This window comes from Capricornis sumatraensis, chromosome 17, assembly GCF_032405125.1.
Source record: "Capricornis sumatraensis isolate serow.1 chromosome 17, serow.2, whole genome shotgun sequence".
NCBI classification, from domain to species: Eukaryota; Metazoa; Chordata; class Mammalia; order Artiodactyla; family Bovidae; genus Capricornis; species Capricornis sumatraensis.
The window spans coordinates 65,559,253-65,581,423 of NC_091085.1; the positions used below are offsets into that span (position 1 = coordinate 65,559,253).

At 36.8% G+C, this 22,171-nt stretch overlaps 1 protein-coding gene across 2 annotated transcripts in view; it reads left to right on the plus strand.

Annotated features, from left to right (window-relative positions):
- Positions 1–22,171, plus strand: part of MED13L (mediator complex subunit 13L) — a 282,965-nt gene that overhangs the window by 114,843 nt on the left and 145,951 nt on the right. The gene's annotated exons all lie outside the window — the stretch shown is intronic.

The following is a 22,171-nucleotide window of genomic DNA, read 5'->3' on the forward strand; positions in this document are numbered from 1 at the left end:
CATTATTGTACAGTATCCCCTTTTCGTTGCACATCACAATTTATTTTAAAAATGGAACATTTTTATATTTCAATAAAGAATCACATGTGGAAATACAGTCAAGATTATTTTTGCTCAACTTATTTGGAACCCAAATATGAAAATGAATAGCATAACCGAACTGGGGCAAATGACTTCCAGTGCTTTATTTGGCTATTTTGAGTATGTTGGCTATCTCCCACATGGTATAACGTTGATTGTTCTCAATTAATGTCTTGATTTGGTCACTCTGGTCAACTGATCTACACATTCATGGAGCATCATCCAATGAGAAACCTCCAGCATGAAACTTTGCAAACTACATTTGACACATTCAATCAGTCACAACACCTTCTCCATACACTGCCCAAATCTTTTTTGCATTTCAGTTGCCTTTTTACCTTTCTTGGAGTAATAAAGCATAATATGCCAAAATATTGCTTTTTTATCTTTCATATGAAAATTCACAAAATTTTCAACACAAAAATTCCCAAGTTTTGAGAAGTTTTTTTTTTTTAACACACTTATATATGACAGCTGTCACAATACAATCCAGCAATTGTTTCGAATGATTTTAGAGAGCTAAACACTACTAGAGCCATCTTATGGAAAGGAAAAAACCACACCAATAATTTATTGATCTGAAGAGGATAATTTTGATAAGCCAGTTTTATTTAAATGGCCATGTGAAGGTAATGGGATCATAATATGAAGTTAGTATACTGACAACAATCTTGTGCCCTGCACTGCTATTTTGTTAGGCACATAGACACATGTAATTACCTTTGTAAGTGGTATGGGGTGAGTTAAGTGGAGCAACCATACGGCAGAAACGCTATGGTGATGCCATGAATTGCCGCTTGAAAGCAGTGTAGCGTAGATGTTGATTATTAGGTAGCAAATAATTAAATCTGTTGAATGTATTAGCTCTAGGAGTCAGACTGCTTACGTGCACAGACTACCATAATCTTTTATGGAACATTTACCCTCTGCTGGAGATAGTTTTAGGTACTTTTAGATATTATCTCAGTAAGATCCTGATGCTGGAAAAGATTGAGGGCAGGAGGAGAAGGGGATGACAGAGGATGAGATGGTTCGATGGCATCACTGACTGGATGGGCACAGGTTTGGGTGAACTCCGGGAGTTGGTGATGGACAGGGAGGCCTGGCGTGCTGCGGTTCCTGGGGTTTCAGAGTCAGACACGACTGAGCGAGTGAACTGAACTGAATCCTTAAAAAGTCTCTCGATGAAGTAGTCGGAGTTCTAGAGAACATCCATTCATAGTGGCTATGAATTCATAATGAAAAGTTCAGTAGGTGAGCTATTAGTTATATTAGCCAAATTGATTTTTAGTATAAAGAATTTATATTGAGACTGCTTTGAGCCAAAGTTACATGTTTTGGGGTAAGCTCTCTCATTAAAGAAAAAAAAAACATTTTTTTTCTTTTTTAATTGAAGAATAGATTTGGGAAAGAGATCCTCAGATCTAAGTCAGAATCACCCAGACTTTCAGAAAAGGTATCTGAAATCTGCCTTACTTAGAGTTGGACAGTAGGGGAGCCAAGCTCTTCAGGACGATGGAGTGAGTGAAAGTCACTCAGTCGCGTCCCAACTCTTTGTGACACTACTGATTGTAGCCCACCAGGCTCATCTGTCCATGGAATTTTCCTGGCAAGAATGCTGCAGTGGTTTGCCATTCCCTTCTCCAGGGGATCTTCCTGACCCAGGGATAGAACCCAGGTCTCCTGCGTTGCAGGCAGATTCTTTACCACCTGAGCCACCGGGGAAGCCCTTCAGGGCAGCAGGAGGTAGGGGAATTTGGGGGAATGCTTGGGCAGCAACTTTGCTTCCTTACCCTAGATGAGGATGTGGCCCTGTTGCTGCTAAGTTTGATTTAGGAATGAAGAACGCTGATTTTCAAGCATTACTTTACATGGAATCATGGTGTGCTGCTGCTAAGTCGCTTCAGTCGTGTCTGACTCTGTGCGACCCCAGAGACGGCAGCCCACCAGGCTCTGCCGTCCCTGGGATTCTCCAGGCAAGAACACTGGAGTGGGTTGCCATTTCCTTCTCCAATGCATGAAAATGAAAAGTGAAAGTGAAGTCCTTCAGTTGTGTCCGACTCTTAGCGACCCCATGGACTGCAGCCCACCAAGCTCCTCCATCCGTGGGATTTTCCAGGCAAGAGTACTGGAGTGGGGTGCCATTGCCTTCTCCGAATCATGGTGTGAGTACTTCCAAATGATAAGTTAAGCCTTTGGAACAGTGGAATAGCAAGAATTTCTCAGTCCAGTAAGGATTCCTGCTAGTGTGTGGCATGTGGAACCCAGGGGTAGAGGAAAAGCCAAAGCAAAGATAAGCTGCATATGTGCCTATTCTGTGGTTATGTCTAACCACCTGGCTTTTATTAAGTTCTATAGCATTGGCTAAATAATTGGGAATGGAAGTATGTGTGTGTGTGGTCTCTTTTAGCCAATCAATAACCTGATTTTATAAAAGTAGAAATTACTGTGATTTTCTTTTTGCTTGAAAACAGGTTTTGTATACTCATTTTACATGGTTTAGGATTTGTAACGTTAATCTATCCTGTTGATGAAGGTGAACAAACTTATCAGGGTCTAGCCCTTTCCAGAGAAATGAAGGACAGAAAGTATTCTCAGTCACTCTTTTTTTTTTTTTTTTGCCTTGGTCTGTAGCTTTCTTGTTTTCATAGGAATGTATAGAAAGCATATAAAGTGGTGATGTCTAGCTTAGACTACAAAAGTCAATTAATGCACAATTAAAACCTTTTAGAAGAAAGGGGTCCCAGATAAGAGTAATGGAGGTGAATTAACTCTTTAGAGGAAGTATAAATTAAGGAAGTGTCAGCTGTTATGGACAAACTGGGAACCTGACTGCTATATTTAACACTGTTCTTATGAGAGAACAAAGTTTTGAATTCTAGGTTAATGAATTTACAAATTAAATTTTGGAACACAACCTATTTGTAATTGAGATCTTTCTAAGCCAACTTTCAAGCAGTCATGGGTATACCTAAATTCCCATGGGTCTGGTTATCTTTGTTTCTTTTTAGCTAATTTATGACCAAGAAATAATTTTGTGTTGCATTTTATGTTATGTGCGTAAACTGGCACGATAATTTTCTGCATACATTGTTTTGGCATAGGAGCATGTAAACTCCTTTAGTTTGACACAGAAAGAAGAAAGTATTGCACATTTGTTAAATTTCTGATTTCTTTTGATACTGTGTTACCATTCCTCTCCTGCGTCCCTACTCTGCACAGCAACAAAGCAAAACAAAAACAAGAACCTTTTCTGGGCAATTTTGTAACCTTTTCTTTGGAACATGTACAAGTATGCTATGTGAAAAAAGCCTTTTCCACGTATTACAATTAATAATAATAAGTGACAGTGGAGATTCACGTATGTGTTGAGATGCTTTCAAAGTCACTTTTTAAGAGGTTAGCTATAATACTGATCATCCTAACAAAGGGCATGTGAGAATTTTAAAGGTATGTTATAGGTATAAAGAAAATTCCTTGAGGTTCTTTAGTATTTCCATCTCTTGCTCAAATGTTTATTCTACAGAATGTAAACAGTAAAGAAAATAAAGTAGATCCAGGCATTTCATAATCAGTGGTTAGCTACTGATGTAGTTCAGAATTAAGCAATCAGCACCGATTATAGAGTCATTTAGTGGAGAGCAAACCTGTAATTCTTTCTCTCTCTGAAACCAGCAGAGCCTGAAGCCACAAAGCTTGTCAGTAGATAAGATTAAAAATGTAACAGGCAATTTTGAATTCACCTGTTTGATTTGAGTGGAAGAACATGGCTACATGCAGTTCTTAATATTTGAAGACACTAAAAATAGTTATTTAAAAATATATATATAATTTGAACTTATCAGTATATTGTATTTTAAAGAAAACATTAACATAAAAATATAATTCCAACATTAGGTCACTGCAACACGTTTGACTCAAAGTTCTTATTGCTTTAAAAATGTATGTATTTAAAAAGTATCACTTCATTTTTAAACATACACATACTCGAATTATGCACACTTGAACTTAAAAATAGTAAATAAACCCATAGTACTCTTGAACTTTTCAGGCAGTCTTATGTCTTAAGTAAGAACCAGCTGTAAAATTATTGCTATAAGCTTGTTTGACAACAGGAGTCATTACTGAAAATAGTTGACTGCCGCTACTTACTTACCTGGTACTGTTTACGACTCTGGACCAAACAGTGAAGAAAACATACTGAAATGTTGATTGTTGTGGCTTTCAATTTCTAGAGGAGATAGTAAAGGAACACAAAATATAAAGTGTGTCAGATGCTGATTAGTGTCAGGGAGAAAAGTGAAGCAGTAAGAAACATAGTTGCTATTTTAAATAGAGTGATCAGTAGAAAGTCTCACTGATTACAGTGGCATCTGACGGAGACGTGTGGGAAAAACTGGGGATGACTGTCAGAAGAGCATACCAGGGAGAGAGAAGAGTAAATGCAAAGGCTCTTGAGGTGGAGAGTGCTTGTCAACCTGATGAAGGATGAGTGTGGCTGGAGCGGAGTGAGCCTGAAGAGTAGTGGGGGTGAAGTTGGGGTAGGGTGTGCATGGGGGTGGGGTGCATTCACAAAGTGTATTGAAGACCAAGTAGAGCTTTCCTCTGAGTTGGGAAGCCATTGAAGGGTTCTGAGCAGAGGCATGAGGTGACTTCTAAAGGATCTCTCTAGCTACCCTGTGGAGAGCAGATTGGTTGGGGCTGGGGTGGGGAGGTACAGTGCAGAGGCAGGGAAGTGGTTGTAATGATCTAGGTGAATGCTGATGGTGGCTTGGATTTGATTGGTATGGTGATAAGTGGTCATATAGTACATGCAGTTTTGAAGGTAGGAGTTGGCTGCTTGGATGTAGATTTTGAGAGAACCAATATAAAACAAAAATTTAAGTATGTTTATAGGAAATTGCCAGTGCTTTTTGAAATTGCTCAATTATTTTATTAAAGAATAATTTGAGAAATCTAGATACTAAGAGAAACTATGTTTTGTTATTGTGTTTTCAGTTCCTTTTGCACATTTTATCTGAGTCTGTTTGTGTAGCCCCATTTATGGATCAGGTTTCGATATATGAGGGTATAAAAAGATGAATTCAGGATTAGGTACAGTGTACTGCTGCTGCCACCTAATGTTTATAGCCCTTCATTTATGTAATTACAATAACTGGTTATGCATAGCTTTAATATTGGTTTGAAACAGAATGTTAACAGATTAATTGAGGCTTACTTAATTGCTTTCCTATTAAGTTCCTGGTATGGATCTTTAATATGATAATTGAATTCTCTAAAAATAAGGTTGTAGATTGAAGATTAGTTTTATTGGCATCTTGAACTCTGTATTGAATTCAGTTGAACAAATATTTATTTGTTGTGCTCAGCCCTGTCATCTCTCTGTACTCATGATTATTATGTTCTGTTGGACAGGGAAGAGACTTTGTTTTTTCTTTTGAGTAAGCAAATAATGAAATAATTTGTGATTGAAGGAGACAGACCTTGTAGTATCTGTAGTACCTTAACAGTCAAGCAAAGCGAGTAGACATTTAAAATGTAATTAGATAAAATATCATGTCATTTTAGCCATTTTTCTTGCTGCTTAGTAATGTTAGTTAGAACTGCCCCCCACCTCCCCCCCACTGAAATAATTTACGAAGTTACAGGAATAGTATTGGTTCTGTGATACTCTTCAAGTCAGGGCTGAATCAGGCTTTTGCTGCTGCATGAGAGATGTTTAACATGAGGGATGACCAATTGTTATTGAAGGCTATGGTCTTACACCAATTTTAGTAATTGTCTGCTTTTCTGGATCCTTTTTTTGTGATTAAACGAGTATGTGATGGCTTGCTATCTTAAATATGCCTTTCTTCAGGTACCTGCTAGATAGCAGTATTTCATAAGGGATGAAATAATTTTTGTTTACATGCATATAGCATGTCCATAAGACTTACTCATTTGTTAGTTTCAAATCAGAGCTCTAAAGATGCTGGTGGAAGAAACAAAAAGAGTTCATTCACCATTAAGGAACTCTGAGGATGGATTTGACAGATACTTATTGAATGTTTACAGTATACCAGGGAATGTTCTGAGCCCTGGGGATATAGCTTTGAAACAAAGCATAGAAATCTTTGCTTTCATTAAGCTTACATTCTAGTAGGAGATGGGATAGGAATCAGACAATATACACACATAAATATATAGCATGTCAGGTGGTAGTAAGTGCTTTGGAGGAAGATAAAGCGAGATGAGGAGGGTAGAGTATGCTGGGGGAAAAAAGGAGGCTATGCTTTTTGCTCACTTTATGCAAATTTTCCTTTTCAGATAATTTTGTTCCTAGGCAAGTTATAAAAAGAAAGTACACTTAAAATTGTTGTAAATGTCCTATCTGCCTTGGAAACTGGAACAGATCACATCCATCTATTCATCTAGTAAATACTCAGCAAGCACGTATTACCTTGTCCTACCTACTCTATGAAACAAAGGAGATAAAAGACACATCTCTACCCTTAAGGAGTTTAAAACCAGATTGGAAAGATATATAAAAAAAAAAACACACACATTATGGTAACTTGTAGGAGAGTCATTTATCTTTTCTTTTAAAAAAAAATGGACAGGTATAACAATTTTAGGTTTGACTTTATATGACAAACTATTTCACTTATGGACTGGGACCCCTTGGTGGAATTATAACACTGACTGCTGAAAATCAGTGTTATCTCTAGATATTGTGATATCTTTATTTGAAAAAAGAATCTGCATTATGATTCATTGTTTCTTGCTGAGTGTAGTTTGGAAAACCTACCAAGTTTTCACCAATCCATCATTGAATCACCTTGTGATTTATCTGTTAGTTTATGTAATAGATAAAATAGGTGAAACATAGGATACTATATAAAGTTTCTGGTTTTCAAACTTTGAAATGTTGGCTGGGTTAAAATTTGAGAAATATGTTCTGTGATCTTCTTGGTTCAAAGGCCCCTGGTTAAACAGTGTGAGAGGTTGGCATATCGAAAGCTCAGTTTGTCATCTGTAGCCCACTCATTTCTCGATCTCTTTGTTAACACTAAGGTGGCAATGGTAGATTCAGAGAATCAGAAATATTTTTCAACTATATTATGGTTTTGTGGTGTCCTCCATTCATCAAATGTATTAATTGCTCTGATTTTCAGTAGTTACTAATAAAGTAGGCATTTAAGGGTAGTTTGATTTGAAAATATTGGTTCCTTCCTCTTTTCTTGTGTAATAAAACATCCTAAGGCAGAGATTTTAGTTGTCTTAAGACACCTTGAACTGTAGTGCCTTAGATCATTGGTTAAACAAAACAGAATGGAGGAAATAGTATAGAATAAAAAATTGACACCTTTCACATCTTCTGATAGGTCACAATATTGCAGATGTATTTTGAAGACATACGAGTTGACCAAGGTCAGACATGTGTAAGTTGACCTTCCCCAGATCCATCCTGATGGACAAAGACAGATCTTTGATATAGGAAGACAGTAGTTTAACTCAGCAACCACCTCACTGAATCATAAAATTCTGAAAAGACACTGTAGCTATGGGAGCATTCTAGCTTGGCCTTTGCTTTTCCTGCAGAATAGGGGGTTGAAAGACAACAGAAACCACTCAAGGAATCTTTGGTTCTTCCCCTTTCTTTATAGTCTTTTCCCTGTCAGCCTTCTGTGTCACTGCCATCCATTCTCTATCCTGAACTCAACTCTACCAGGCTTCATACAAATAACACCAGCAAACTCCTTTACGTTAAAAAAAAAATACTTGAAAACTATGAAAATTATTAGTTTTCTAAGTGTAGGCTATACATACCTATAGAATGGGGATTATGTTTTATAAAATTTAATCATTGCAGTTGTATCTTTTGTAATCAGATCTTTTTAGATGTTAACAGCTATAAAACTTAATGGCTTATTCTTGTCTGTATTCTTTACTCAAAGGAGAGCTATTTCAGATTATTGGTAGCCTCAAAAAATAGTCTAAATGGAGGCACCCAGTGTTATTTGGGTGAATTGTGTTTCTTAATCTTCAACATATATAAGAATGTACTTGGGAAGCTTGTTACTTGATTCTCAAGACCATTTCCCTGAGACGTTAGTGTAGTTTGGGTTACCTGAGAATTTCTAACACAGACACTCCTATGACTCTGATATTTCAAAGGCCCATGAATTTTTGAATTCTGACTCCTTCATTAGTTCTTGTGACCTTGAGAAAATTACATAATTACTGTTACCTCAGTTTCCTTATCTGTAAGGTAGAGATTACCACGGAATGAATTTTGTGCCTGGAATGTAAATTATCACTTAGTGAATGATAGCTGCTGCCATTGTCATCATCATCATAGCACCTATAGCAACATTGTCATCTCCTCATCAGCCGTCTTAACGACAGAAATGCATGGAATAACTAACAGTGTTAGGAAGCATGCCTAGGTATGGTGTAGACATTATGTGGGAGTTTAGAGGTACTGAAAAGTATTTGTGCTGGAGTGGTCTGGGATGTTTATACAGAGAGGTGGTACTTGAATTAGACTTAGAAGAATGAAAAATATTTAGTCAAGTAAAGACAAATTGGAAGGAGAAGACTATTTTCTTAAAACACAGAATTATTTCAAAATAACTATTGGTTATTTGCTGTTGATTTACCTCAGTTGCCTTCTATTTATGCTAACTTAAAATAATTGACATAGGTCAGCTGGGATCTTAAGTTTACTCAGGAAAATAAAATGTTGATGAAAATGAACATATAACATGTGAATGATGTGGAAGTCACAGATGTATGGCAGCATTTTATTATGATTCTAGAGACAACGTGGCTAATTCAAAAATAAATGCCTTATACTTATAGCATATATAATTATAAAACTTTAAACTGTAAAAATTTTACGGGTTAAATGTAACCATCAAAACTATATGACCAGTAAAAATACAGAGTAACAACATAGCATTTTATGCTACTGATGTTTACTTGAATATAACTTTCTGTAAGAGTGTGGTGCTGTCTGTTTTGAAAGAGGTCTGTTAATTTTGGCTTGCCTACTTTGTGAATGGTGTGATGACTCCGTTCTTCCACCATTTCCTCCTGTTGGAACTCGTGTAAAACTTTGCTTTGCACAGTTTACTGGAGCTTCATTAGGCCCTCATGTGGTGTGACTACATCCAGCACATTTCTGTGTGAATGTATATACGCACATAGACTGTCTTGTACTTTTCTCATTAGACCTCGATGGAGGAATTACAGGTGCAAATGCAGGCACACAGAAATTGTGTGGTGGCATTCAGTTGACCCAAATAAACATTCATTTTAAAAGATTATTTAATTTTGTAGAGAGTTAAGGGTTTTCTAGAGACCCAGTTTTGAGACACACTGAGTGTATGCATGGTAGACCTAAAGGAATCATAGTGTTTAGTTTCCATATTTAACATCAGGAAACACAGCAGCCAAAGGGATCTTTGAAAGAATGTCCTACCTAAAGCATTACAGTGACTTCCTTGTACACTGAAGATAATTTCTGAATAACTCATCAAGGCGTACAAAACCCTGCGTCATCTGGCCTTTGCCACGTGCATGACGTCTCTCATGCCTCCAGGTTCCTTCCTGCTTTAGGACTTAACACTTGTTCTCCCTTTTGGGACAGCTGTTTCTTAACATCTTCATTAGCCTGACTGCCTGATAGCATTTGTTTCTCATAACAAATGCTACCTTGCTTCCTCCTTGTAGTGGGCTTCCCCTTATCATTTGCTCCAGTTATCTGCTGCTGCATAACAAACCACCCTCTACTTGGTAGTGTAAACGATAACCTTTTTTTTTTTTTTTAATTTAAAAATGCTCACAGATTCTTTAGATCAATAATTTGGGCAGGGCATATAGTAAATCTGTTTTACCTCTGAGTCATGGTGTCTGGGTCCTCAGCTGGGAGAACTGGAACACCTGAATGGCTGGGTGCTAGAATTGCCTGGCTGTGTCTTTACTCATCTGTCTGAATACCATCCCAGTGTTCCATTACATCAAAATATTTCTCATAAAAATGTCCTATATTAATATGTAATGCTGTAAATTACAAATTTCCTATTTCGTCTCAATGAATCTCTACATCTTTGTTTATATTGTACTTGGTAATGAAATCAGTACCTTTAAAATTTAATATTTTCACTGTCAGTATGCTACCTTAATGATTTGTCACCCAGCAATAAATCATCCAGATCGTGTTATATAGCAAGACTAGGGTGAGTACTGTAAGAGCTTTGTTTTTGTGAATGAAGTACTGAATCTACTCTGCCTAGGATACTGATTGCACTGGATAAATTATCTAGTGGCAAAAAAAAAGAAAAACACAAAAAAACCCAACCCAGCTATTTTTTTTATGCCCATTGACTCTATGGGTCAGAACTCCAGACATAATAGGGGCTACTAGTTTGTGCTCCAGGATGTCTGAGGACTCCTGGTATGACTCCAAGACTAAAAGTGACTCTGTGGCAAGGACCTGATATTCTTGGGGATATCTTTACTTACATAGCCTGTGGCTGGTGCTGGCTATTGGCTAGAACTTCAGCCAAGATAGCCAGACCAACCACCTGTGGCTTCTACATGTGAACTGGGTTTCCACACACAGCAAGGTGGTTGGATTCTAAAAATGAGCATTCCAAGAGGCAGGACATGGACACTGCCAGTTTTTGAAGCTTTGAACCCGGAGACTTAGCATAGTGTCACTCTGGCCAAATTTTGTGTGTTGAGGCACTCACAGAGAGCCATCTAGATTCAGGGGAGGTGACATACTCCCTATTACTTGATGAGAAGAGTGACAGTGTCACAGTGTAAAAAGAACAGCTCAGCTGGTAAAGAATCCACCTACAGTGTGGGAGACCTGGGTTCGATCCCTGGTTTGGGAAGATCCCCTGGAGGATGGCACGGCAACCCACTCCAGTATTCTTGCCTGGAGCATCCCCAAGGACAGAGGAGCCTGGTGGGCTACCAGTCCATGGGTTGCAAAGAGTTGGACATGGCTGAGTGACTAAGCACAGCACAGGATGGAATATGTGTGTCAGCCATCTTTGGAAAACAGATGGTATCTGGCTGGGTGAGCTGTGGTGTTGAGGGCCTGTCTGTCTGTATCTGAGGGTCACATGGTCTTGGAGCCAGTTTTGAGCGGAGCGTGAGTTGCACTACAGCTTGGTCTGTAGTCATCCTGGATCAAGCTCTTCTCCATGCTTATGCATTTCCCACATTGTTAGGAGTTCCTGTTTCTACTCTTAGATTGAGCCTTTGCATTTGTAGAGGGAAGCCGAGGGTTGGACTTTCAGGCAGTGCTGACTGGCAGGGTGAGTGTTCCAGGGTAAAGTGCTATGTTTTATGGATGCCCTTCAAGAATTTGAAACTAAAGACTGCTTGTATAGTGACCTGCCAGAAATAAATTCTGTTTTTTTTCATTATTGTTAATGGCCTCTGCTAGTTGAGGGAAAAGTTGCCCCTTCACTCATGTCCTCCTTTCAAATTACCAAGGAGTTTTCCTTTTGTGACAATATTATCATTAGTAAATCCAGCTTACTCATCATTTTCAAAAATCTCTAGTTTCAAAAATTCATTCCTAATTAAAGAATTGCAACTGTGTAGTAAGTAATGTTGAGTTCATTTCCCCTGGTTAGTCTGTTCCTCTCATCATCTCTCCACCCCACCCCCGCTTTTAGTCCTCCTTTTTTGCTCAGTAGTGAGATTGCAGAAAGAGTAGGCAGACAGAAAATGAGGAGAAAGAAAACTGCATTTCCATGTGCAAATAGCATCCTTAATTTGATTATAGGACTTTACTCCAAGTGCTAATATTGTGTAGTATCGTAAAATAATATTTTAAAAGAGATTTTGTGCTATAGACTTAGAGAATAGCATTACATTAGAGGTGCTGCAAAAATGCCAAACTAATCCTCTCCCAGATAACTTGAGTACGTTTGGCAGGTTCCAGAGATGTGCAAGTAAAGTAAGATGGTCATACTGATTTCAATACCCATGTTTTTCAAATGTGTCTACACTTGGATTTTGACTATATACATGCACACACATTTATATGTGTATGCACAGATATGACTTTTTTAACTAGAACGTGAAACCTGGAGAGTTTCATCTCTGATCATCTGTTAAAGTTGACAATTCTGTAAATCGGTGCCTGACATAATGAAGAATTTATTTGAGGAGGATTTGTGACAAAAGTACTGTCAGTATCGTTTGTATATAGTGTTGTAGCAGAGCTATGATTTTCTTCCTGTTTTGCAGAGAGAATACACTTCTCATGCTTGTTAATGGAAGCTGCCTTTTCATTTCCCTCCGTAACCTGGTGAACAATTTAGCCACCAAATCTCTAGATGGCCTTTCCTCTTCATAGTAATATGTGCTTAGCTGATCCACACTATATAGATTATGTTTGAGTATTTTGTGTATGCTTTCCATGAATAAACACTCCGCTTTCCTTATATTCTCTCCCTCCACTCCAAAGTAAACATTAAAATTGAAAGAGTGCAGTTCTAGACTGTCTTCTCAACGAGGTGGTGGTGGTGTAGATACATTTTTGGTTGTCACCACTGGAGGGTAGGGTGCTGTTGCCATCTACTGGGTAGAGGCTAGGGATGATGCTAAAGCATCCATTAACCAGGGATAATGCACAAGAGAGCCCCCTACAGCAAGGAATTATTTCACACAAACTTCAGTATCACTCTGGTTGTGAAACCTGAAAATTAGGCCCACAATGTGTATACATATATTTCTGGTTAACCTGGTCATGAAGCTCTAATAGCTTTTTGAGCAATGTATGGTTTTCATATTTTTTAAGTAAAAAGTGTTACTTTAAGTATATTTGTTCTTTCCTGTTTGTTCTATTTAGTTCTTAGCTTGCCCAGTGTTTAATTTCTTCTTTTTTTCAAGATGGCATAGATACTTGCAGAGAGCTTACATTGTACAATGATCTGCATATATTCAACACCTACAGACTGTCAAAGGACTGCATGCAGCTACTTACCGAATGCCAGGATTGCTTGCATTGTCTGTTGTAGGACTTCTGTAGTCACTAAATTATCAGTCCCCATACAGTACATCACAGGAAGTTGGCAGATACAGTGATCCATCTGTTATCACACCCATCAAGTGCATTGGCTCAGAGGGAAATGGCTGCAGATTGGAGCTCAGTGTGTGAGAGTAGTGAGATTCCAAGATGCTTATCATTCTTTCCAGAAAGTCCTTTCTGGCCTTTAGATGAGCTTCACTTGCTCATTTCTAAAACCAGCTTTCAGTTTATTATATCATTACCTTTTCATTAGTGTTTTCAGAAAAAACTGGATATGTAATCAGATATTTTTCTGAAAATAAGGTTTCAGATATCATCATCTTTTCTCACCAGGGAAATTCTTGGTCAGATTGTCATAGAAAATGAGCAGTGGAAAATTGAAACTGCACAATCTGGAGTTTTATTTTTAAAATAGTTGTTTTTAACCTGAACTAAAGTAAAGCAAGTGTAAAACATTTTTATGTTATTCCATTGTGGCCAAAAAAAATTTTTTTTCTTAAACTTACGTAAGTATGATCACCTTCAAGGAAAGAGGTTGTGACTTTCATTGCTAATAAGAGATGTTTAGGCAGTTTCTTGTGAATTTAAGAAACCTGTTTGTTTCCTGGAAAGTCTTAGATATTTATGAAACCAAGATCACTTACATTTTCTGAGATCTTTTAGACAAAAGCATTGATGCTGCTTTTCATGGTGCTTTGAAGTTTCAGTGACTACCCTGAAGGTAAATGGGGATGTGCTTATGCTTCCTATCTTGTGAATAGTCTTATTTATACAGTTTTTCCCTTGGCAAGGCATATGTCTGGTTTTGGGAGGCAGAAATCCACTTCCAAATTACTGTCATGTATTACATGTTTTTGACTTAATTTGAGTTCACCTTCAAAAGGGCAAAATGGTCAGAGAAAAAAATTAAACAGGACAGCATATGACTAATTGAAAGTTAAAAGGAACCTTAGTTTTTCCAGACTGCAAGATACAAAATGAATGTGAACAGTGAATAGTTGTCTAGTCAATTTAAAAGAGCCATTGTGTTCCAGTTTCTTCTCTATGTACCTTCATTTGTAAACATCTCTGCAGAAAATGGGATTTTCAATAACTAGCTCAAACTATAATATTTGAGTTATCTTCAAATAGATAAAAGACATCTTTTAAATATCATCTCTCAAATTGAGAATTTACTATTGGTAAAGTGATTAAGTTATACTTAAAAATTTAGTTAGAATTTTGTTTGAGAATCATAAAATTTGGTGTCCATGAATAAGCCAGAGGTAAGTTGAGAATAATGCTACTGAAGGTGACTTCAGAAAACCATATAATATTGCCAAAACTTACATAGAAATGGATTATACAGTATTTTTATACCCCCCAAAATATTTTTGCATTCCTTCCTGCCCCCCCCCCCCAAAGTTCCTGTGGCCTTTACAGATGTGGCTTCAGATAACTGTAGAGAGACTTTTGGCTCATACCTTATAGACTGAAACAAGTAGCATGGTTATATATAGTTATAACAACATAGAAGGTGAGTTTAAGGTTGCTAAATGTGTAACTTTATTTTCTAAATTCGATGAATATGACTGATTGTCAGAAATTAGAGGATATTATAAATTCATAGTGACGAAGAGTCCTTATTAATAATAATACTAATAGCAACCATGTATAGTTGATTACTAGCATCAGTTATACTGAGGAAAGATGAGTTAATTTTGTATCTAAATGTTTCTTATTACGATAGAGGTTTTATAATTTAGAGTTATCTGATTTTAACACAAAAAACATATAGGCTCGCGTCCTTACATGAACTGCTTTAAATTGTGATAGTTTATTGCCATTATTTTAAAGCATTTTAATTTAACTTAATTGATTTTTCCCCTCAAGAATCCTTCTCATTAGTCATTCTGATCTTGTTAATGATCGTGGGTTCATATAAGATCTTATTTGCATCACATCTTTCATTTATACTTGTTTCTTTAGAAATGTTTTTGTGCTTTAATTATGACCCTATTTGGTTTCCATGGAAACTGCATAAAATCACAACTCTGAGAATGTGTACAACTTGCCTTAAATCATCAGTGGAAATAAAGATAAGTGTTCTATGGAAATGTCTGTTATGCACAGTGTTAAAAACCTTAGACTCACGCTATACCATGCTACCATATTGTATATAATTCCCTTGTCTGAAAAACTGAGTGACATTAAATTGTCTTTGGGTGATGGGTTGGCTTTTGTTTCACTTTGAACGTTTTTATTTTTCAAATAATTTTATTTATTTGTTTATTTTAGGCTGGGCTGGCTCTTTGTTGCTTAGCGTAGGCTTTTTCTAGTTGAAGCGAGCAGGGGCTACTCTTGTTGAAGTGTGAGGGCTTCTCATTGTGGTGGCTTCTTGTTGGAGAGCATACGTTCTCAGTGCTCAAGCTTCAGTAGTTGGGGTGTGCAGGCTTAGAAATTGGGGCTTGTGGGCTGTAGGGCACAGTCTCAATAGTTGTGGCCCATGGACTTAGTTACTTGGCAGCATGTGGGATCTTCCCGGACTGGGGATCGAACCTGTGTTCCTGCATCAGCAGGCGGATTCTTATCCACTGTGCCACCAGAGAAGTTCTGAATGTTTTGGTTTTTTTGAGATCACAGTGTATTATATCGTTTAAGTACACAAGTATTGACATTCCCCTTGTGCATTTTGGAAGTGGCATTGTTCTGTGTGGATAAAAGACAGTAAACGAATGAATAATTTCATATGATCATGTGTTACAATGCAAATGGTGAAAAAGTGAGTGACTAGGAAAGGATAGGGATACTTTAGCTAAGGGGGTTATTTAGCAAAAAGCTTCTGGGAGGAAATGACATTTTGGGTTGAGATTTGAGATCTGAACCCAGCCAGACCTGCAGTCCCAGGGGAAAGTAAGGGCAAAAATCTCCGAGCTCACTTGTTGCAGAAACAGAAGGTCAGTGCTCTTGAAACTGGTAAGCTCATGGGAGATGAAAGAGATAGTTAGAGATGAGATCAGATGGACCTTTGTAGGCTGTGGTAATGAGCTTGAATAGATTATTAATGTCATGTGAAGCCATTGGAGTAGAGCTTGAAACAGAAGAATGCAATGGTGTGATTTAAGTTTTGGAAAGGTCACCTTGGCTTTACCTCGAAAAATGGGCTTAGAATACCAAGAGTGAAAACAATGAGAGTGGTTTAGAAGTTTTTGCTTCTTGATGAAGCTGCATTGTAAAGGAAATGTAACAGCAATATATGTACTTCACAGAGTATATGCCATGCCTTCCTCCAGGGGATCTTCGCAACCCAGGGATGGAACCCCATTCTCTTAGGTCTCCTGCGTTGGCAGGCGGGGTCTTTACCACTAGTGCCACCTGGGAAGCCCAACAAAGTGTTAGTTTATGTTTTGTCCAGATAATATGTTTCGTGTTTACTGCATTCTATTTTTAGGCTATTTTCTTTATTATCTGATAAATAATTGATTTGCTAAGCCCTTTAGGAATATTACCTTTGAATATATGCATATTTTAGTTAAGATATTTACTTTTATTTTAAGGAGCGTATCCATGTACTTGGGCTTCCCAGGTGGCGCAGTGGTAAAGAATCTGTCTGCCAGCGTAGGAGACACAAGAGACTTGGGTTGGATCCCTGGCCTGGGAAGATCCCCTGGAGTAGAAAACGGCAACCTGCTCCAGTGCTGTTTCTTGCCTGGGAAATCCTATGAACAGAGGAGCCTGGTTGGGGTCACAAAGAGTTGGACGCAACTGAGCATGCCTGCAAGCGTGTACTTAAATTTAAAATTTATAGCAATGACTATGTTTTTTTATTCCATTTTAAGATATTTGGACATGCATTCTTAAAAGTTGTCATTATAGTATATATGCAATTAAATTTTAATCTTATATTATTCCATATATATATTTTTATGTTTTAGGAGCATAGTTGAATGCATACTTTAAAACTGTGAGCTATGATAGAGAATTACATTCAAAATAAATGAATTATTCTACAAAGGCATCTAATATATAGCTCCTGGGAAATTTTACCAGCACTCCAGAAGCTTTTTGAATTTGTTTTTCATTATCAAAACTCTCTTCTTTTCCCTTCAGTGATAAATGCTCATTATGGTAACTTTTAATGGTACTTTATAATAGCAGGTTTTAAAAACTGGAAAGGAGATTCATCATGGACAAACACCGATTGACAAAGTAAATATTGATGCTGTGTTTGCAGAAAGGCCATCTATAAGTTAATAATTTGAAAGAAACATACTTTTTTTCCCCCCTGTGAAAAGCCTAACTGGTGGATAAATTCTAAGGCTAGCCTGTATAGTCTGTTAACCAGTAATGCCTAACTTTAGTGTTGAGTTGCATACTGGGTTTTGTGATTTTGGGGAGGACTTGGCTCTGTATTTGAAGCCCTCACACTTTGTCTTGGCAGGCTTCCTCATATGCTAGCACTCATCCTTAGAATCATGGAGTTGGAGGGCTGGAAACACTCAAAAAGAGTGCAGAGAAGTGTGAAGAAAGCTGAGGTGCCGGGGAGTGTAGTGCTGGAGAGTAGTCTCTGTGGGTTTCTGGTCCTGTTTACTCCGTTTCCTTTTCCAGTGGTTTGCAAGTTCTGTCCTCTTTGCAAACTCTGTACTTATTTATGTTTTCAAATGAATCCTTGGTAGCAGAACTCCATTATTTATATCTGTATAAAACTCTATTCGTACTACTTTAATGTGGACAAGACTAGAGACTTGCTAGGGCTCTTCCATGGGCCAGTGTCCTCCCAGGATCACAGGGACTAAACCACTGCCTCGTGTGTTATTGAACCTACTCAGCCCTTCCCAGCTCCAAATTGTGCCTGATCCAAAATTACTGGGTTGCCCCACCCTCCAATCAAAATGCCATTCTGGCCAAGTTTAGAAAGAAAATAGGATTGAACTCACTCACACCGCTGGGTAAATAACTGATCTTCATTTCCCAAAGCGCTTGCAAGTTTTCGTAATTAAATCTTGTTACTGCAAAGGAATCTTACAGTGTTGAAACACCTTCATGAAGTAGAATGTTGGCTCTGTTGGAGTGCTTAGATCATCTATAAATTTTTTGCTTATGAGTTGGAAACTGTTTAAAAGTTTGTTAAAAGTTTTGGGAAAAGGCAACATCTTAATGTATATGTTTCAATTTAAAGTTTTGGGACGCTTTTAATACTTTCTAATAGGTTGTTTAAAAATTGTTTCTAATGCATAAACTAACTTTGAAGACTTCAGGAAAGACTTACACGGTCCTGCTTTTAAAAGTGAAAAATAATGATTTGAGATCCTTCTAAGAGCCAGATTAATATAATGGAAATTTATATGTAAAACAGCAGGTTATTTGTTAAAGGAAGAATTCATTTATACTGATTTTTAAAAAATAATTAAGTAAGAGAGCCCAAAATAAGAGAGACGAGACTTGGGCACCTGTAGAGTGGAAATTGTATGATTGTTACCTTCTGTAGTAGATGTTATTTTATTCCAGATGATAAAGTTTTTAAACTTATGTAATCCTGATATACTGTGATGCGCATCAGACTTCTCTTCAAAGCACACTGTGTTTAAATGCATGTTAGAGTTCAGTGGTCCTCTTACAGACACATCAAAGACGAACAGCAGATTTCCTAGTTTCTAGCTTGGTGTGGTAGAGGCACAGGTCAGCAAACCTATAATCCAGCAGCTAAGCATTACTTAAACATTTTACTGCTTTACAAAAACTCATTTGCTGTACACAACTGTTTTGGTTTTTTTTAAAGCTGTTTTTAGAACTCAAAAGTTTCGTGAACCAGACCTTTTCAATTATTTGCTCACTTTTGGTTCTTTAATGTTTTAGCAAATGTTCACATGTACAAATTGTTTTGGTAATTATGTAGCACATTCTTGGTGTAAAATAGAGGTGTATTTTAGAAAGCTTAAAAGAGAGACTAAACATCTTTTAAAAAATGCTTAATTATGCAGTCTGCTAACCTTGAAAAGATACTTTCCAATATTTTTGTTTAATGTATTATCTTTTAATTTCTGGCTAATAAATAAACTACCAAGCTCCCCGTAAGTGAGCAACATATAAGCATGAACCCACAAAAGACTGCAAGTGTATGGGTATGTGAAGAAGTAAGAAATCCTGTAAGAAAATTGACTTTACATATTGTCAATATAATGTGGTTTATGACTTTTTTTCAGTTTAAATTAGGTGTTATATTCTTCTATATGTATAATTCAAACCTTTATTGGGTGCAGTGATTGAGGAAGCTGGGTGATAGAAAATAATTATTCTATATCCCTGTTTTTAATCAAAATTACACTTTGTTTGCTGTTACAGTTTGGATAGAAAGCAGATTTTCTGTTTTGGGCTAGCATTTTATGTAAAAGGATAAATTATTTTGAATAATGGAAAATGAGAAGAAGGTTAATAGTACTGTTGAATTTTGTAGTACTGTGGTGAAAGAAGTAGAAAGGAGGTCAGTAATAATTACAGATAAAATGACCAAAGAAATTCTGTAATTTTTACCTATAAAGAATTGGGTGTGTAGATTGAGATTGCTTAAAGGGCCTGTTCTATTTCTCATAGACTGTGTAGCTTAAATATAAGTCCAGGTACCAATCAGTTCTCAAGGATATGGCACTGAGCCTGGTCTAAGAAACCTTTGTGTATGAAGTCTTTATAGTAGTCATCTCTGTCTCTTTTGGGCAGATGTTATTTTTGCTACATTTGCTATTTTAACCTGTCAGTTAAAAAATAATTACTCTGTCAGTATGGCTGGCGGCTCATATAGGAAAAATATGCTGTCTCTTAATCAAAGGTGATTACAGTTTTTTCCTGTCTATAAATGTGCTTGTTGTGCAACGAGAATGCATTAGTCTCAGCCTGATGTACGAAATGAAAGGCAGCAAGAAGCAGCACCATTGTTATCACTCCAGGCGTGTCTAATGAATCGTGTTTCCATGTTCTCTCGGTCACGCCGTAGAGTGCCCTCAGCCAGGGCTAAGCCTCCTGTAAAATGCTCTTTAAGATTATTGTAGCAAGAACAGAAATGCTGGATGAGTGGGGGTGGGGAGAGAATGCCAATGAGACAGCTGCCTTTCAAACACTTACAGCTGCAAGGATTACTCACTGTAATAGCAGTGACAGACAACTGTTTGAGCTTTAGTGTAAAAGGCAATTTGGAGACTTGCTCTGTTAAAATTTTAGTAGCAGTCTGGTGTGTGTGTGTGGGTGGGTGGGTGTGGGTGTGTGTGTGCGCGAGCGCGCTCGTGCCGTCTAGTGGGGGTGTGTGTGTGTTTGTGTTTCAAATCAGGTTGTTTCTGAAGAGTGGAAGGAAATATTTTTAATTTTAACTGCTCAGTTTTGCCAATGTTGAAATCAATAGTTGAGTCATCTTGATTAAAGTCATTGTCAAAGTTTATAAAATGTTCGTTTGCAGTATTGATGGATTTAAATGTATATTCTAACTGAATCATATGTCTGGTTTTCCTTTTTCAAAATTTAATTTAATTTATCTTGTGGTGTTTCCTGTCCTGAGGATGTTACCATTCTTGTAATTTATGAGCATGTAGTTTTTTCTTTTTTTAATATACAGCTCTTTAATAAATAACAGTAGACATTTAAAAAATCTATTTCAGATATGATGTCTCTTTTTAAAAGTAACATGTTCATTAAAGAAAATCGCTAACATACACAAAGAGGTAAAAAAGATAATAATTATTCTAGCATCAAAGATAATTGTTAATTTCAGTGGCTGTGCCTCTAGGCCTTTGTTTGTTTATGTGCATTATAAAATTAAGAGAATATTAATAGCTTGAAAGTATAAAAATTAATAATTAAAAATCTTTGAAAGGAGTAAAAAATGGGGGCAAGTTTAGTTCTTCGAAGTCAGTAACAGCCATTGTGCAAGACTTTTTTTCATTGTGTAGCTATTAAAGTAGCACGGCAGCCTGTTTTCTGTAGCAGCTGTCTTTTGAAGGTCTTATTCAATTTATCTAGAAATTTAGTTCAATTTAAAGTTTAGTGGCTTTACATGGAATCCTGTGATCCATTGAAATGCTAACTTAGGTCATGTCTCAACTGCTTCAGTGGTGTGTAGAAACCGTCATTAAAATTCTGGTTATCCTGCAACTGGCAGAGAACTCATGCTGTTAGAGATTCCTTCGTTAGACATTATACTGTTAAAATTTTGAATTACAGCTGTGCTTCTGTCTGATGAATATTGTCAATGTTCATCATCATGTAAAGTGGCAAATAGGTCGAAACAAATGGAGCATTTTGATATATACCTTATATCAAATTCTTATTTGATTGATTAATTGACATTGGGAAAGTTAAAATCCATTTCAACATAGATTTGTTAAGTGATAGCAAGTATTCGACATCCATGAACAATTCAGGGAAATCAGAGCTCTAGGTGGGTTGAATTTTATATAAGTAATAAGTCAGTCCATTTAGTTATTAATGACTTCAGATATAGATTTTACAAGGCAATCGATGGCAGCATAACTGTGATCAATCAATAGTGTTGTATGTAATTGGATTTTTTATGGGTATTGTGCTATATTTCAGAATTAATGTAGCATTATGCTACTTTGTTACTCAGTTTTTTTTAATGTCAATTTTAAGAAGACACTGTAAATCAGCTATACCTCAATTTAGAAAAAGAAACAACAGATACTTCAAAAAATCTCCATATATTTATCTTGAAAATCTTTATTGCAACCGTTATAATTAAATGGATAAATGATAAATTGATAAATGTTATTATGTTTGCTAAGTATAATTCCTAGGTAGTAGATTTAATTTAAAAAAAGAAGAAAAAAATCCTAGTGGGCTTTACATATTGCAGATAAAGGTTTGACCACAAAGGCAGTGGGAAAATTATAAAATCCTGGATTCAGAGCTGCATTATCTTTATCATTTTGCCTCTGAAATCTAACTGGGAAATAATCTTGTTTCATGTGCCTTGCTTTAATCTGTTTGTATTTCTGGAGTTTGGTGCACAATTTGATTTTCAGTAATTTTAATGGCTGAATCGGGAGTGCCATCCCTGGAAAGTGC